This window comes from Hylobates moloch, unplaced genomic scaffold (genome assembly GCF_009828535.3).
Source record: "Hylobates moloch isolate HMO894 unplaced genomic scaffold, HMol_V3 SCAFFOLD_23, whole genome shotgun sequence".
NCBI lineage: Eukaryota > Metazoa > Chordata > Mammalia > Primates > Hylobatidae > Hylobates > Hylobates moloch.
In genome coordinates, this window is record NW_026652298.1 from 23,164,931 (window position 1) to 23,182,559 (window position 17,629).

Consider the following 17,629-nt stretch of genomic DNA (forward strand, 5'->3'; position numbering starts at 1 on the left):
AATCGCTTGAACCCAGGAGGCGGAGGTTGCAGTGAGCCTAGATCATGCTATTGCACTCCAGCCTGGGCAATAGAGCGAGACTCTGTCTCAAAAAAAAAAAGTATCATAAGGACCCCCACTATGATTATTTATCTGTTTCTCCACTTAGTTGTTTCCAGTGTTTTTTCCTTTATCCGGTTGGAGCTATATTATGGCATGCACAAAGATTTAGGGTTCTGTTATCATCCTATTGTATTGACTACTTTATCCTTATGAAATGCCCCTCTTTTATCTGGTAATCCTTAATTTGTTAATGTAATGCATTGTATCTAGTAATGCTTCTGGAAGCGTAAAACATTATATTTAGTAACGCTTTTGTTCTGATATTACTATAGTCATATCTACGTGCTTTTGGAAAGAGTTCACTTGGTATAACTTCTTTCATTCTTTTACTTACTTTTAACCTTTTTTGTCCTTATATTTAAAGTAGGTCTATTATAAATAGCATATACTTGGGCTTTTAAATCCAGTCTGACAGTCCTAGTCTTTTACTTGAATTTCTATGTAATATAGCTAGTGATATGATTTAGATTGAAAATTCTTGACCAAAAGATTGTCAAATATTATTTCAAACTCATTCTCTTTTTTTACTTCTGAGTCTGTAATTTGCATGTATGTTAGACCTTTAGACTGTATCTGAATTTATCTTAATCTATTTTTTTCCATGTGATTTAGTGTGGAATATTTCTATAGATTCATCTTCCAGTTCAGTAATCCTGTCTTCAGCTCTAACCAAAACACTGTTAACACATCTATCGAGTTCTTAATTTCAGATAGTGTGTTTTTCACCTGTAGAATGCCCATTTGATTTTTAATAGGTTCCTTTAATTATCCATTTTTTATTAATTTTTTTTTCATTTATTTTCTTGACTATATTAATCATAGATACTTTAGAGCCTTTATCTGCTGACTCTAAGGGTGATCTGGATCACCTATGTGTCTATTTATTGCTACTTTTTCTCTTGCTTATCTGTCACATGACTTTCACATGACTAATGATTTGTATTGAATTCTGGACATGTACATAAAAATTGTGGCTTCTAAAGATGCCATTTACCACCAAAGAATTTCACCTCTTCCTTTACTAGACAGAGTAGGGGCCAATTCCATTAATCTAATAATGAATGAGCTGTATTGAGCTAGTGTCACATTTTTAGTAAGACTTAATTTACCATGAGTTTTCTCTTATTCCTGGGATGTGACTCCTGAAGGCCTTCAATGGGAGCCCCCGAGGGTTTCATGTCTCACCATGGAGAGACAGTGGAAAATTTCACTCTACTTTTCAGAGGATTTTGCCTTAGTTCCCAGGTAGTATACCATGACCAACTCTCATTTTGTTGGATGTATATTCTTTTTTTTTTTTTTTTTTTTTGAGACGGAGTGTGGCTCTGTCGCCCAGGCTGGAGTGCAGTGGCGCTATCTCGGCTCACTGCAAGCTCCGCCTCCCGGGTTCACGCCATTCTCCTGCCTCAGCCTCTCCAAGTAGCTGGGACTACAGGCGCCCGCCACCACGCCCGGCTAATTTTTTTTTTGTATTTTTAGTAGAGACGGGGTTTCACCGTGGTCTCGATCTCCTGACCTCGTGATCCGCCCACCTCGGCCTCCCAAAGTGCTGGGATTACAAGCGTGAGCCACCGCGCCCGGCCTGTTGGATGTATATTCTTAATAAATTATTTTATAATGAGAAAGAGCTAGGGAAAAATTTTCTTCTTTTTCCTTGAGTTATATTTTTCTTTTAGAGTAGATTCATTATCATCTTTAGTTTGTTAGCTTCTTTCTTTAATTCCTTTATTTTCTGAATAGAGTACGTTTATCAAGTTGCCATACTATTTATTTCCTTTTAGCTCATAGAAGCAGTGGGCTGTTGTGTCTGGATTCTAGAGCAGTGGCTCTCAACTTAGGATAATTTTGTCCCTAGACAACATTTGGTAATGTCTGAAGACATTTTTGGGTGTCTCAACTGTGGTGGTGGGGATGTTGCTACTGGCATCTAGTAGGTACAGATTAGAGATGCTACTAAATATTCTACAAGTCATAGGACGCCCCCTTCCCTCCCCACACAAATACTCAAAAGAATTATCCGGCCCCAAATGTCACGTGCTCAAGTTGAGAAACCCTGTTCTAGGGCCTTCTGTTTATATGCTGTATTACATGAAGAAATTGTTCTTATTACTATTCCCATATTAGAGACCTATTTGCCTTCCTCTAAGAACAAAAACTTTAAAGCTGAATGCTGAGTTCTATTCAGCATTGAGGACACTGAAATGGAGAGTTCTTTTGGCACTACATTCACCTGTTACTATGTCACCTGGGCTTTGCTCTATTTTCTGAGATTTCTTATACCCAGGAAGCCTCCACCTGATTGGAGCAGGCTTCAGATCACTTCCATAATTCAGGTCACTTCCCTAATTCAGCATGGACATAGAAAATGGTGATCCCTGGCAGTTCTTTCTGCCTTTACTGACATGCTGTGGGTGCTATTGGCCTCTCTCCTGGGTTTCTTTGACTTTTCCCTGGGCTGTCTACTGGCTACCTCAGTTTATTTCTCTCCTAAGTGGGAGTTATTAAGGAACACTGGATCAAATTCCCTAATTTCTCTGTCTTGCTTAATGGGAAAAGGCAGGGGTAGGTTTAAGAAGAGGTTAGAGGTAAAATCTCCTGTTAGGTTCCTTGAGCAATGCTTTTTAAGGCTTATGACACAACGTTGTACTTCTTCCCTTGCTTTGTGGCTACAAGTGAAATTTTTGCCTCTTTCTCACTATCTTTTGAAGATTTTGTCAGATAGTGAGGAAAGGGAACTTTTGTGTCCAGCCTGTCATTTTTATCCCAAGTATTTTTACTATAGTAGTAGGTATTAAAATATTCCAGACCCAGCATTTTATTACCCTAATATTACCTTATTATTGATTTTAGATGGCTCTAAAATTAGGCCAACCAGGAAGCACCAGGTCTGGGAATTTACCCATGGCTAACAGTGACGGGAGGCTATAAGCAAGGAATCATGATCACGTGGAAAGTTTATGTTTATTTGAGACAGGGTCTCACTCTGTCACCCAATCTGAAGTGCAATGGCACAATCATAGCTTACTGCAGGTTTGAATTCCTGGGTTCAACTGATCTTCCCACCTTAGACTCTCAAGTAGCTAGGACTACACCCACGCACCACGATGCCTGGTTTCTTTTCTTTTCTTTTCTTTCTTTTTTTTCTTTCTTTCTTTCTTTCTTTCTTTCTTTCTTTCTTTCTTTCTTTCTTTTTTTCTTTCTTTCCTTCTTTTCTTTCTTTCTTTCTTTTGAGACGTGGTCTCACTATGTTGCCCAGGCTGGTCTTGAACCCCTGGGCTCAAGTGATCCTCCTGCCTCAGCCTCCTACATTATCGGGATTACAGGCATGAACCACCGTGCCTGGCCTAATTTTTTTTTTTTACTTTTTGTGGAGGTGAGGACTCACTATGTTGCTGTGGAGGAAAAGTTAAATATTAAATTTGAATTCAATTGAACATGGACACAAACAATGGTCACCAAGTCCCAGAATAGGTTGTGTGAGCCCCTTGAGACGTTCATCCAGCACTGTTTCGGAGAAATCTCTACTTCATTCTATTCCTATACATTAGTTATTGAAAAACAATAGACAATCACAAAATCAGGTTGACCTTTTTGTGTTCCTTGAGCCCAGTCGTGAAGAACCCTCGTGACTGGGCCTCATGCCAAACAACTTGTTACAAAAAGAGTTAGGGTCCCAGACTGCGCCAAAGCTTCATGAGACCTCTCATCATCTGTACACCGACAGTGGCCGACTCTGGAGCCCAGGCTATTGCTTCCCGGTCTGGTGGTGAATCCTCCATAGTCTGGTGAATGTAAATATCTTTTCCCTTCTCCTATTCCTATTGCAATTTGCTGATTATATCAATCTGCTTATTATATCATTTGCTTATTATTATATCATTTGCTTATTATTATATCATTTGCTTATTATATCTGCATTGCCATTTACATGGGATAAAGGTTGTTTACCCTTAAAGGTATTGTGCGTGTGTCTTTTCTTCTCCCCTTGAGCGTTTCCTACACAGAACAGTTGCCTAGGCTGATCTTGAACTTCTGGCCTCAAGCAGTCTTCCTGCCTTGGCCTCTTAAAGTGCTGGGATTACAAATGCGAGCCACCATGCCTGGCTGGAAGTTTTTTAGAAGAGGCTTGTAAATACCACCTAACTAGGAAGAAATGGGAGAAGTAAACCTAGAAATAGACAAGTCAGATGGGATTCTGCCCAATAAGTCAGGCAAATCAGGGTGAGAAATAGGGTCTTGAGGGTTTGACCCTCAGATCATAGTTGCTTGGGAGATTGCTCTCCTCACATACGTGTAATCAGTTTTCCTTCCTTTGGAGCACATGACACCTCTTCCTCTAATCCAGTTTACTTCCTCTTTTTTTTTTTTTTTTTTGAGATGGAGTCTCGCTCTGTCACCCAGGCTGAGTGCAGTGGCACAATCTCTGCTCACTGCAACTTCTGTCACCGAGGTTCAAGTGATTCTCCTGCCTCAGCCTCCCCAGTAAGCTGGGATTACAGGCGCCTGCCACCACACCCGGCTAATTTTTGTATTTTTAGTAGAGACAAGGTTTCACCATGTTGGCCAGGTTGGTTTCGAACTCATGGCCTCAAGTGATCCACCTGCCTCAGCCTCCCAAAGTGCTGGGATTACAGGCGTTAGCCACCACGCCCAGCCCCAGTTTACTTCTCAGACCATTCCAGTCTAATTCTACCTAGCTTTCTTAGCTATTTATAGAACAAGAACACTGGCTTGGAGGAAGGGGAGAGATGTCTAAGTTTTCTTGCAAGTCCAGCTTTCCTACTCTGCTCCTAATTAGGTTTTCTGTTTCTATGGCTGTGATTTCTCTATCTCCAGCTTGCTGTGTTTACTTCTCCCAAGCAACAGCTCAGTATACTTCTCAAATATAGTTTTCAAAACACATGGAGGAATCCACAAACTTCTGTGCATCAGAGTCCAATTTTCCTGCCCTCAGAAAGGCACACAGCTGTATACACAGCATGTTTTGATCACTGACAAGAGCTTTCTACCTGCCAAACACTTAAATTCATTAACAGTCATTTACTGAGAAGGGCAGGATGCACAGCACTGTTTGTCAATAGCCACAGTCTTCCCATCTTCTCACCACCCTAGGAAAGAAGCCTGAGGAGAGAGATTTCTCACACAGATGACCCCAGTCAAGAGCCAAAATACCTTGGCAAGAAGAAGCCAAAAAAACACTCCACTCCCTATAAATTCTGCATTTGGAGCTTCTCTGCAGTTTGCTAGACTGAGTAAATAGAGCTAGCAGCCAAAAATACATACCTATTTTTCACAGCCAGAAGAGGGACAACTCCACAAGTATTCATCTGTATCTGCCTTTGGCTCATTGGTTTTATTTCCACAGCTTTGGTTTGTGAGCGAACATCGTGCTGGCCTAATGCAGGTGGAAACACTTCTGGAGGTGTGGGCCTAGGGAGGAGAGGTGAAGAGCAGGAAACGCATCAGCACTTTTTCTTCTAAGTGCTTATGTCCCCAAAAGGCTCTGAAAATTTCAAGAAATTCTGTGAATTTCTCAATCTGTGGTCATCACTATATAAGCGGCCACAGATTAAAGGGGAAGTAATTTTGCAATTAGGTGTTTCTTGAAGTTCAAGTGACTAACCCACTTAAGGTAGGCTGAGGAGATTTGGCCATATCAGATGGTCAGACCCAAAATATCCAAGATCTGGTTTCTAAAATTAGGAACCTGACCCTGACACTCCTGCAGATTTGTTTAAGGTGTTTGAATGTTTTTCAGCAAATTGATCAATTTGGTAAACGGGCTTTTGAAGAAATTACTTTCAGAGATATGACAGAGCCCACTTTTCTCCTTGACACTGGATCCTTATTACCTACTCGGACCCTTAGTATGACCCCATCCTGGGGTCTGACTCTGCCAAACCACACCAGCTCTTAGTCTACTTCTCAGGCCTCTGACCTCAGCCGTACAGCTGGCCAAAATCACCTACCTTAGAGCCATTTATCAACTTGCTTGCCATGACTTAAGCCCTTTTAACTCTTTATCCATAGCTGTCATTCTTCGTCTCTCCGAAGCATGCTCTCTTTCTTAAAGCTCACTGTTGTTCTGGATTCCATTACCACTGTCTCTGACTCACTATTCCAAATCAAGGCTCCTATCCTCTGGCTGAGTAAGCTGGGAGGAGGCCTCTGCTGTCGCAGTGGGAGGCCTCCAGGGTCATTCTGACTCATTCTCTCCTTATTTTGTTTTGTTGGTATCTATCTCTGTGCTGCTTTCACTCACAAAACTTATGACATCAAATGTGTGCTATCTTTTCCAACATCACTTCACCAAATTTCCAACACGAGCTGGGATTCTACAATTCGATTCTAATACTATTTACCTGGAATTAGCTTCAGATCCCACAAGTTAATGAAGTGTAACCAAATGCAGTTTCGGCCACTTGCCGCTTGCAAAGTCAAATAACAAGGACAAGGAGTGGTGGAAGGAAAGTGACTTTATTCCAGAGCTAGCAGTGGGAAAATGGCCAAGCTTTGTGCCTTAAAGAAACCATTTCAGGTAGGGCTCAGTGACTCATGCCTGTAATCCCAGCACTTTGGAAGGCCGAGGCAGGCGGATTGCTTTAGCCCAGGAGTTTGAGACAAGCCTGGGCAACATGGTGAAATTCCATCTCTACAAAAAATACAAAAATTAGCCAGGTGTGGTGGCATGAGCCTGTAGTCCCAGCTACTCGGGAGGCTGAGGGAGAAAGATCGCTTGAACCTGGGAGGTTGAGGCTTCATCAGAGAGAGGCCCTATCTCAAAAAAAAAATCAAATTTTGAACAGAATGCAACGGGTTAAAAAGGGAAGCTTGCTATGGGTGGAGTGGGGGGTTGGGGACAGGCATGCTAAAGGGGCAAGAAGGTATGAGTCTGGTATTTTTTAGGCTTTTTTTTTTTTGAGACAGAGTCTTGCTCTGTTGCCCAGGCTGGAGTGCAATGGCATGATCCCGGCTCACCACAACCTCTACCTCCCGGGTTCAAGCGATTCTCTAGCCTCAGCCTCCCCAGTAGCTGGTATTACAGGCACCCACCACCATGCCCGGCTAATTTTTGCATTTTTAGTAGAGACAAGGTTTCACCAAGTTGGCCAAGCTGGTTTCGAACTCCTGACCTCAAGTGATCTGCCCGCCTCAGCCTCCCAAAGTGCTAAGATTACAGGCGTGAACGGTGCACCATACCTGGCCGGCTGAAAGTGTGAGTCTGTTACAGGACTTGCTCTGATGATTTATCTTGGATTATTGCCCCCTATTGTGGTGAATGGGCTGGTGCCATTTCCACCACAATTGGGTTGTAAATTCACTGCAACCTTGAGGTAATCTCCTGGTAGGGGAGAATTCAGTAGGTGACTGGATTGTTTTAAGATTCAGTTCCTGGAATTTATAAGCAAGCATATCATTTGATAAGGGGGACACTGTGCTTGGTGGAAAGAAAGAGGGTAAAGTTTACCATTTTATTCTTAAGAAATTAAACACTGTCTGGGTGCAGTGGCTCATGCCTATAATCCCAGCACTTTGGGAGGCCAAGGGGGGGCGGATCACCTGAGGTTGGGAGTTTGAGACCAGCCTGGCCAACATGGTGAAACCCTGTCTCTACTAAAATTACAAAAATTAGCCCGGCGTGATGGCACGCATTTGTAATCCCAGCTACTTGGGAGGCTAAAGCAGGAGAATAGCTTGAACCTGGGAGGCAGGGGTTGCAGTGAGCCGAGACTGTGCCACTGCACTCCAGCCTGGGTGACAGGGCAAGACTCTGTCTCAAAAAAAAAAAAAAAAAAAGTTAAACACACAGTAAGCGAGGAGGGAAAAGGAAATAAAAAGAGAGAAAGACAAAAAAATTTAAATAGGATAATTTGGTGGCAGGATCAGTCCAACAAAACTACTACCACTTCAGATGCCAGCCACAAATTCCAGATTGTCACTGGTACTTCTCTCCATCTGGCTACAAATTTGTGGGTTTCCACAACCTCCTCCTGAGGTTTGATAATTTGCTAGAACAACTCACAAAACTCAGGAAAGTGCTTTACTTGCCATTACTCGTTTATTAGGAGGGATACAACAAGCAAACAGAGGAGATGCAGAGGACAAGGTAGGGATTTGGAGCTTCCATGCGCTCTAGGCACACCATTCTCCCAGCACCTCATGGTGTTCACCAACCCAGAACTTTTCTAAACCCCAATGTTTAGTGGTTTTAATGAAGGTTTCATTAAGTAGGCACAATGGATTAAATAACTGGCCATTAGTGACTAACCCAGTCTCCACCTTCTCCTTCCTACCTGGAGGTTGGAGTGCTGGCCTAAAAATTCCAACCATCTAATCGTGCCTAATCATGGTCTTTCTGGTGACCAGCTCCCATCCTAACACTATCTGGGTGTCCCCAGTTGCCAGTCATCTCATTAGCACATAAAATATGCTAGTAGGCTGGGGGCAGTGGCTCACGCCTATAATCTTAGCACAGAGGGAGGCCAAGGTTGGAGGATTGCTTGAGCCTGGGAGATCGAGACCAGCCTCCTCAACATAGTAAGAACCTCATCTCTACAACTTTTTTTTTTTTAGACGGAGTCTTGCTCTGTCACCCAGGCTGGAGTACAGTGGCATGATCTCGGCTCACTACAGCCTCTGCCTCCCGGGTTCAAGCGATTCTCTTGCCTCAGCCTCCAAGTAGCTGGGACCACAGGTGCATACCACCACACCTGGCTAATTTTTGGTTTTTTTTTTTTTTAGTAGAGAACCAGTTTCACTGTGTTCACCAGGATGGTCTCAATCTCCTGACCTCAAGTGATCCACCTGCCTTGGCCTCCCAAAGCGCTGGGATTACAGGCATGAGCCACCACGCCTGGCCATTTTTTTTTTTTTTTATTAGCTGAGTGTGGTGGTGTGTACCTATAGTCCCAGCTACTTGGGTGGCTGAGGTGGGACAATTGCTTGAGCCTGTAAGGTTGAGGCTGCAGTGAGCTCTGGTTGTGCTACTGTACTCCAGCATGGGCAACAGAGCAAGACCCTGTTTCAAAAAAAAAAAAAAAAAAAAAGCCAGTATCATTCCAAGGGATTCCAAAGGTTTTAGTTTAGGAGCTGTGTACCAGGAACAAAGACTAAATTTTCTTTTTAGTATGTCATAGTATCCTGCAAAAACTAACAAACTCATCACCTGCTAAATTTCTGAAACTGGGGATACATACACAACACTCTATTTAAAAGGGCAGTTGTTTTCTCTGGGTTCTGGATTTGACAACATACAACCAGTTATCGCATATCAACATACCAAATTGCTTAAAATTGTATGTTATTTATACTTACATAAACTAAAATGTGCCATCCCTTTGCTCCAACATCTCCAGGGATAATCCCTATGCCACCCTCAGGCTGGCACTGCATGACCTGATCCCTCCTGTGCCCTGACTAGGAGTGGGCAGCTAACCCACACTGACCCACTTGACCTCTCACACATGCATTTGAGTTGAGGGATACAGAGACCAGGAGCTGGAAGCCGCATGCTATTAACAGCAGAGCTCTAACGAGAAGATCCCCAAACTCAGGCATCAAGGTCCCTTTCCTCCCTGAATCCTACTTATTTAACTTTTGCTTACACTTCATAAGATCTGGTGCTCCATTTCAGACTTGTAACACTCTAGGCGTTGTTTGCAGCAAACATAAAAGAGATATGTACTTCAACGTGGCAGATTCATTGGTTATCTCTTCCTTGCTGTTTTTCCCAACAGAGGTTAGAAAACATCAATATTCTATTTCTCTGCTTCTCTTGCCTTTAAGGGTGCTAGAGTTCTGGTCAAGGACACATACATAGAAGTCTTTGGAAGAAGTTTAGGGAAAGAATTTTTATGATAAATGAGTCAGGTGCAGCTGGTATGCCTTTTCACCTTATTCTTGATTTGAACTAAGATGTAATACTAGGAGCCTCAGCACCCACCTTGAAGCTATGTGGGAAAGGCCAACAGAATTGTAGAGGTGCTGTCCCTGACACTGTGGAGCTGCTGAACCAATGCCAGTAACCACCCACCTCCAGATTTCTTGATATGAGAGGGAAAAAATGTTTAAGCCACTGTGAGTTAGGTTCTCCATTCTCCATTGCCTGCTGCTGAAATGAAGAGTTCAAAAGCAATTCCTCCATTAAGACTGATTGCCCTCGTGCAAAGAAATACTTCCTGCTATTTAAGCAGTAACTCAAAAAGTAAAATTCACTAATTCTATGCTGCCTGCAATTATTTTCTAATCATTCCACATGCACTTCAATCCCACAAATTGAACTTCTTAATCATGGGAACTAAATCATCTACCTCATTTAAAATTTCCACAATCCCTGAGCAGGCTGGACAATTGGAAAAATGCTTTTAAAATTCTTTCCATAGGCACTAGGGCTCCAAATAAAGTACATCCCCAGAGTCAGTAAACAGTTTCAGAAAGTAGTACCTTTGGAACTAAACAAACCAAAAAAAAAAAACCCTGTGATTCACTACAGGCAGAAGAGTTTCACGCTGAGAGAGACCTTATAAATGTGTGGCTGCAGAGAACAGTGTTTCATGTATAAAAACAAGGATAAAGCCACTTGGCAAAAGATAAAATTGTATTTACACCTCATACCATAAGAATAGACTACAAAGGGATCAGAAATGTTAATGAAAAGAATGAAATCAAACAAGAACTAAAAGAAAACACATAAATTTTTTATAACTTAGGTGTGGTGAAAGGCTAAGTATAACTCAAAATGTAGATGCAATAAAGGAAATACTACTTTTTTTTTTTTTTTTTTGAGACGAAGTCTGTCTCTGTCGCCCAGGCTGGAGTGCAGTAGCACGATCTTGGCTTACTGCAAGCTCCGCCTCCCGGGTTCACGCCATTCTCCTGCCTCAGCCTCCCGAGTAGCTGGGACTACAGGCGCCCGCCACCATGGCTGGCTAATTTTTCGTATTTTTAGTAGAGACAGGGTTTCACCGTGTTACCCAGGATGGTCTCGATCTCCCGACCTCATGATCTGGCCACCTCAGCCTACTAAAGTGCTGGGATTACAGGCGTGAGCCACCACGCCTGGCCAAGGAAATACTACATATTTTTAAAACCACAAGTTTTTGCATGGCAAACGCCACCATAAATAAGCAAAGTCAAAAAACAAATGACAAACTGGAAGAAATATTTGCAAAATACATCACAACAACAAGCAAATCTCAAATCTAATAGCATATAGAGGAGTAACAGTGACACAGATTAGAGCAACCCTGTAGGCAAGTAAGAATATATATTAGCAACACTTACCCAGTCATTTTAGGATTTATTTTACTTATTTATTTTAATTTTAATTTTAATTTTAATTTTAATTTTTTGAGATGGAGTCTTGCTCTGTCGCCCAGGCTGGAGTGCAGTGGCACGATCTCTGCTCACTGCGAACTCCGCATCCCTGGTTCAAGTAATTCTTGTGCCTCAGCCTCCTGAGTAGCTAGGATTACAGGCACCCGCCACCATACGTGGCTGATTTTTATATTTTTAGTAGAGATGGAGTTTCACCACGTTGGCCAGGCTGGTCTCAAACTCCTGACCTCAAGTGATCTGCCCAGCTTGACCTCCCAAAGTACTGGGATTACAGGTATGAGCCACCACACCTGGCCACCATTTTAGGATTTAATAGTGAAATATTAAAGGCAGAAATATTGGAATACTTAACTATTTACGATAGACTCCTTCCAATAGTCAGGGAGTTTCCAACTTAGTGTTTAAGAATTTTTGTCAAAGCTGTAAAAACAAATTTGCATACTGTATTTTAAGAAATATAAAGAGATTTCAATGGTATTTTTGACTCGGACATTTTTCCTCCTCATTTTTTTTAAAGACCTTGAGATCCTATTGGAGTTAATTTTTCTTTTTGCATTGATTTTAGAATGAACCTAACTCTCACAAATAATATGCCTCCTCTGTCTGACAAAATGAGATATTAGATATTGGAAACATAGTAACCACCTATCTGTCAAAACTTCAAAAATTCCTACGTAACTACCCATTAACTCTTCTGTTCTTTCTTTGAAATACTTACTGAAAGAAATATTTGTTTCACTTGGCTAGAGAAATTCCTGCTTAATAGTATTTATAAAAAGAGTCAGAATTTCACTAATGTTAGGATCATCAATAAACATACATATTGGTCACTTTCCATGCATTATAATCCAGGCTTACTTGCAAGCTTAAAAATGTTGAAGGCTACCAGGTATGGAGACCAGGCCTATTCAGAGGCCAAGGACAACCAGAGTGAGAAGAGAGGGCTTTAGAATGTGGTCTGTGAGTGAAATACTATTGTCCAAGCTTTAGGAAGGAATTACAAAAATCTCAGGGGGAACAGGTCTTCTAAAACAACTTAGGGCTTGCCATCAAAAGAGGCCAAATGGGAAAGTAAAAGGAATGAAAGTCTGGTACAGCAGCCCATAATGCATTCCTTATAGCAGACACAGTACTCTGCTACATTTCCTGGCCATACCTCCTCTTCAGCTGCAGGTGTGGTAGAGTCTACCAGGTAGACAGTTCCTGGCAAGCTGAAGGCTTCCCTGCTTAAGTGCCCATCATCGTGTCTTTCACCTTTCCTGCCTCAAGGCTTTTCTAAAGCCTAAATATTTCAGCCCTTGCACACACAAAGCTGGCAATGTGTCTTAGAGGGCATTTCTCAGCCAAAGAGGGACTGGAGTTGATGGATAAATGTCTCACCTCACCTCCACCCCCACCTTCAGGGGTGCATTCTACAGTTTTTTTTGGAGGGTCCCCAGCAGTATTAATCCCAGTTGCCCACAATGGTAACTAGCTAAATAATACAACCGATGATGGCCTTTCCTTCTCCCCTGTTAACCTTTCTTTTTATCCTTATTCTGACTTCCTGGGATCATTCCCCAAAGATACTATTATACTCCAGTTTTTTACTCAGTCTTTGTTCTGGGGTTCCCAAACGAAGACAGTCCTACTCATGGTAGAGGAGGAATAATATCAACTGAAAAGGCTGGGCACAGTGGCTCATGTTTGTAATCCCAGCAGTTTGGGAGGCCGAGGTGGGCAGATCACGAGGTCAGCAGTTCGAGACCAGTCAGGCCAAAATGGTGAAACCCCATCTCTACTAAAAATACAAAAATTACGTGGCATGGTGGTGCACGCCTGTAATCCCAGCTACTCGGGAGGCTGATGCAGGAGAATTGCTTGAACCTGGGAGGTGAAATTTGCAGTGAGCCAAGATAGTGCCACTGCACTCCAGCCTGGGTGACAGAGCGAGACTGTCTCAAAAAAAAAAAAAGATCAACTGAAGAAAAAGAAACTTCACAGGGTGAAGTTTCAGACTCAGTTTGCCCTTCTTGAAAAGAAGAATGAAACCAAGAGAAGTAGGTATATCTACCTATGCAGAGAAGGAGTGGAAAGGAGTGCTTCTGCTATATTTAAGGCCTGCCTTAAGGCAGGATGCCTTCCTTCTCTGTACCAAACTATATTTCTTTTTCTTCTTATTTCTAGAGGCAGAGATCAGTCAAACTCTTTCACTGTTTCTTCATGCCGTATTAAATACATTGTTAAGCAATGGATAGATATTACCATCTGTGCTTTGAGCTCTTTACCAAAATTGGGATTATCTGGTGATCTAAGCAGTCTTAGATTCCAAAAGTTAGTTGGTTTCCTTGGTAAGGGCTAGGGTAGAGACAGAAGATTTTGTTCATAGCCTATGACCAAGCTCCTGTAGGATTTCCAAAGCAACTGTTTAAATAAATGGCTGGGCAAGAAGAGAGGCTGTCCTGGCTGCTTTCATTATCTTCTCTAGGGCAAAAATTATTGGCCCTTCGTGACATCACTTAAAAATTTTTAAGTTTCCTTGGTGTACATGGGTCAAATTTCTTCCTAAATTATTTATAGTGACATATATATGTGCATGTGTGTATATATCAGTATCTATATATCTATATCTCAAAAGAACAAGCAAGCAGGAGTTCTCAACAGAGAAGCATTGAGCAGAGTCTTTGCAGACATTTGGTGTTCTTTTCCTTTGGGGAAGACATGCAGCCTATCTTTCTGGAAGAAGCACAGAGACCTTGGTAATATCTTGCTTGAGAAAGGTGGATAGTTTGTTAATCCGTTTCCTTTTCACAAGGAGGGAAAAACTAGCTTCAGGAGTGCTGAGACCTAACTAGGGAGATTTTACCAAGAATATCTCATAACATGCTGTCATTGAAGTAGCACAAGTTACCCAAAGTCTGGAAAGTACAAAGTAAGGGGGAAAAGCAAGATTTTAGGGATAAATCCAGCCAGAAAACTTATCAGGGCTCATTGTGCCCCCAAATGCATGGGCTTTGGAAGCACAAATAACTGCAGCTTCGGTTCAGTGCAGCTGGGACAAATATGGAAAGAACTGGAAGCCTTCTCTGGGAGGCAGGACTCACAGGCCTAAGAAATTTCAGAGTGGGAGGCAGCCTATGGTACAGGGTCAAAGCAGCACTGAGAACTTGCTGGGTATTAAAAAAATGCAAAAGAAAAAGCAAGGAATCTGGATCAGAGGGAAATCAAGATCACAAATTGCTTGGAAAGTTGCTGTAATTCATTCATTCATTGACTGTTAATAGGTACTGGAGATATAGCAATGAATAAGACCAGTGATGCCTTTTTTTTTTCTATTTTAAGAGACAGAATACTTTGTTAGTTCCCCAGATTATTTCTTAATGGTGGACCATTTGTAACATTATACATTGATAGACTTAGCTAAAAGTCAAGTCTAGGTGTTATTAAGAATTTCATTGACATTTCAAGCTAATGTTTATAAAATAATACATCTTTGATATTAGACTTATGTCCTTTCCTATTCCCCCAAAATCTTGATGTAAAATTGTTTCCTGTTTTTGAGTTAGGTGATCAACAAATGTATCGTGTACTTATTATGTGCTCACCCAGTATGTGGATAGCATGGAAGATGCTTTTTCCAGTTTTGAGTTGGGCGTATTGTTGCGAAAAGTAAAGATTACATTTCCAGCTTCCTTGTACTTAGGTATGACCTTGTAGTTCTGGCCACTGAGATATAAAATGTGAGATATAAAAAAACAGCTAAGAAGGGCTGGGTTTCTTTTTGTTTTTTGTTTTTTTGCCCTTTTGTCTTTAACCTGTTCCTTCCAGAGGGACTGAAATGCAGATATGAAGGTTGGAGCTCCAGTTGCCATCTTGGACCACAAGTGACCCTGGGGATGGAAGCTGCATGCTGAGCATGGTGGAGCAGAGAGACAGGAGGGTCCCGGAAAGCATCATGAGCTGCCACGCTAGTCCTGGATTATCTATCTCCAGTTTCCTTTACCCAAGAAATAAATAAATGCTTATCTCTTTAAGCTTTTATTTTGAGTTATCTGTTACTTGTAGCCAAATTTGTTGCAATTTGCCGCAGATATAGTTAGAGTTCTGTAGCTTATTTGGGCCATTTTTACTTATAAGTGACAGTAACTTTGCATTAAAAGATTGCCTAGCTAGGTATTGCCTTGAACAATTGCTGTTAGGCTTCTCTTTCAATGGGGTTGCTCAGAAAAGCTGAGGCAGGTCCCCTTAGACCATTATCCTTCCGTCTTTTTTTCACCCTTGCCTGGTAGGGATCTTATCCAGCTCTTTTCCAAACTCTTCCTTATCTCCTCCCTCCATTTTCATTTCCTTCTGGTCTCTCTCAACTGATTTTGCTATCTGGGAGCTTACATAAAGCTAGGAATGAGCCGGGCGTGGTGGCTCACATCTATAATCGCAGCACTTTGGGAGGCCAACGCGGGTGGATCACCTGAGGTCAGGAGTTCGAGACCAGCCTGGCCAACATGGTGAAACCCCATCTCTACTAAAAAAAAATACAAAAATTAGCTAGGCTTGGTGGCGGGCACCTGTAATCCCAGCTACTCGGGAGGCTGAGGCAGGAGAATTGCTTGAACCTGGGAGGCGGAGGTTGTAATCCTCCTGCCTCAGACTCCCAAAGTGCTGGGATTACAGGCATGAGCCACTGTGCCTGGCCCAGAGTTTGCTCTTGAGGGAGAAGTGGTGCTCATACTTGGGTCACAATTAGTTCTAATTTGTTCCATTCCTTTTTTTTTTTTTTTTTGAGAGATTCTCGCTTTGTGGCCCAGGCTGGAGTACAGTGGCACGATCTTGGCTCACTGCAACCTCTGCCTCCCAGGCTCCAGGGATTCTCCTGCCTCAGCCTACCTAGTAGCTGAGACTACAGGTGTGCATCACCACACCCGGCTAATGTTTGTATTTTTAGTGGACATGGGGTTTCTCTATGTTGGCCAGGCTTGTCTTGAACTCCTGACCTCAGGTGATCCACCCAACTTGGCCTCCCAAAGTGTTGGGGTTACAGACAGGCGTGAGCCACCACACCCTGTCTGTTTCATTCTTTCTTGATCTTTCATTGACTTCTGTGTGAACCAATCACCTTGGCCAAAAATCCTTAAGAATCTCAGACATGGACACTTACACATCATCATAGTTATACTGTTTCTACATTATGCAGGTTTCCCAGAAGAAAATAAATTCCTTTAAAAGAAAAAAAATTATTCTAATACAATTTGTTACTACTACCCAACTTATTCTACAAAGCTAGGGCAAGGTCTAACGAGAGGAATTGAGAAAACAAACAAGACCAGTTAAACAGTGAAAGCAGGCTCAGTGGACAGCAGAAATCTTTGTACTCAGTCTTGTAGAGACGTTTCTCCCTGATGTCAAGAGAGGCTTCACCTATTCATTTCCTTTTGGGAAGTTTTAGGAACAAAGAAGCAGTATCTTTAGTTTTGTTATTGAGGAGCAGCAGCTGAGACTTTCAGTGCATGTAAAATGTCACCACTAGGGACTTTGAGATCTTCTGCCAAGCTGCTCATGACTTCCTTACCTTTTAAATGTCTTGTATTCTATAGTACTTTAAGATTTCTAACCAATTAAATTTTCTTCTATATCTGCATCACCTCCATTCTCATGCTCACAATACTAGCCTTTGTGCCTAGAATAGACTTCAAACCATTTCCTCCTCTTGTTCAAAACACAACCCAAACTTTACTCACTGGACCCTGTGTATACCTCAGTCAGAACACTGACCATGTTATCTAGGAAGGGTTTGTTTGTATATATTTTCCTATTTAACTCTCTGCCTTGAGGGCCTAACCCTTTGCCTATCATAGAGTAAGGCCCTCAGTGGATATCTACTGACCTTTGGCAGAAGTGATAGTCGTCATCATATCTGCCAAGAGCTATGTGTGGTCAATTATCATTTGCAATAAGCTAGTCTAAAAAAATTACCCTGAAATTTAAAATTACATAACAAAACAAAAAAACATTGTGCAGGACAAAGAGAAAGAAAACTGCCCAAGCCTGGAAAATACAAATTTGAACACAGCTGGGAGCTGTAAAGGGAAACAAATAAGTACAACTCTTCACTGATATTATGAAAAGTCTTTTGTAATGAAGCATCAGAAAACTAAACAATCATATGATATGTACTAATACAAAATAGTGCATATTATGCTAATACAAAAGATAA

General features: G+C 41.8%; 1 long non-coding RNA gene across 1 annotated transcript in view; it reads right to left on the reverse strand.

Annotated features, from left to right (window-relative positions):
- LOC131382369 (uncharacterized) overlaps positions 1–17,629 on the reverse strand; it is a 51,048-nt gene that overhangs the window by 30,107 nt on the left and 3,312 nt on the right. Inside the window, exons 2-3 of the long non-coding RNA XR_009211782.1 lie at positions 9,708–9,926; positions 5,386–5,532 (exon numbers count right to left, since the gene is read on the reverse strand). This is a non-coding gene — a long non-coding RNA (uncharacterized LOC131382369). The remainder of the gene's footprint in view (positions 1–5,385; positions 5,533–9,707; positions 9,927–17,629) is intronic.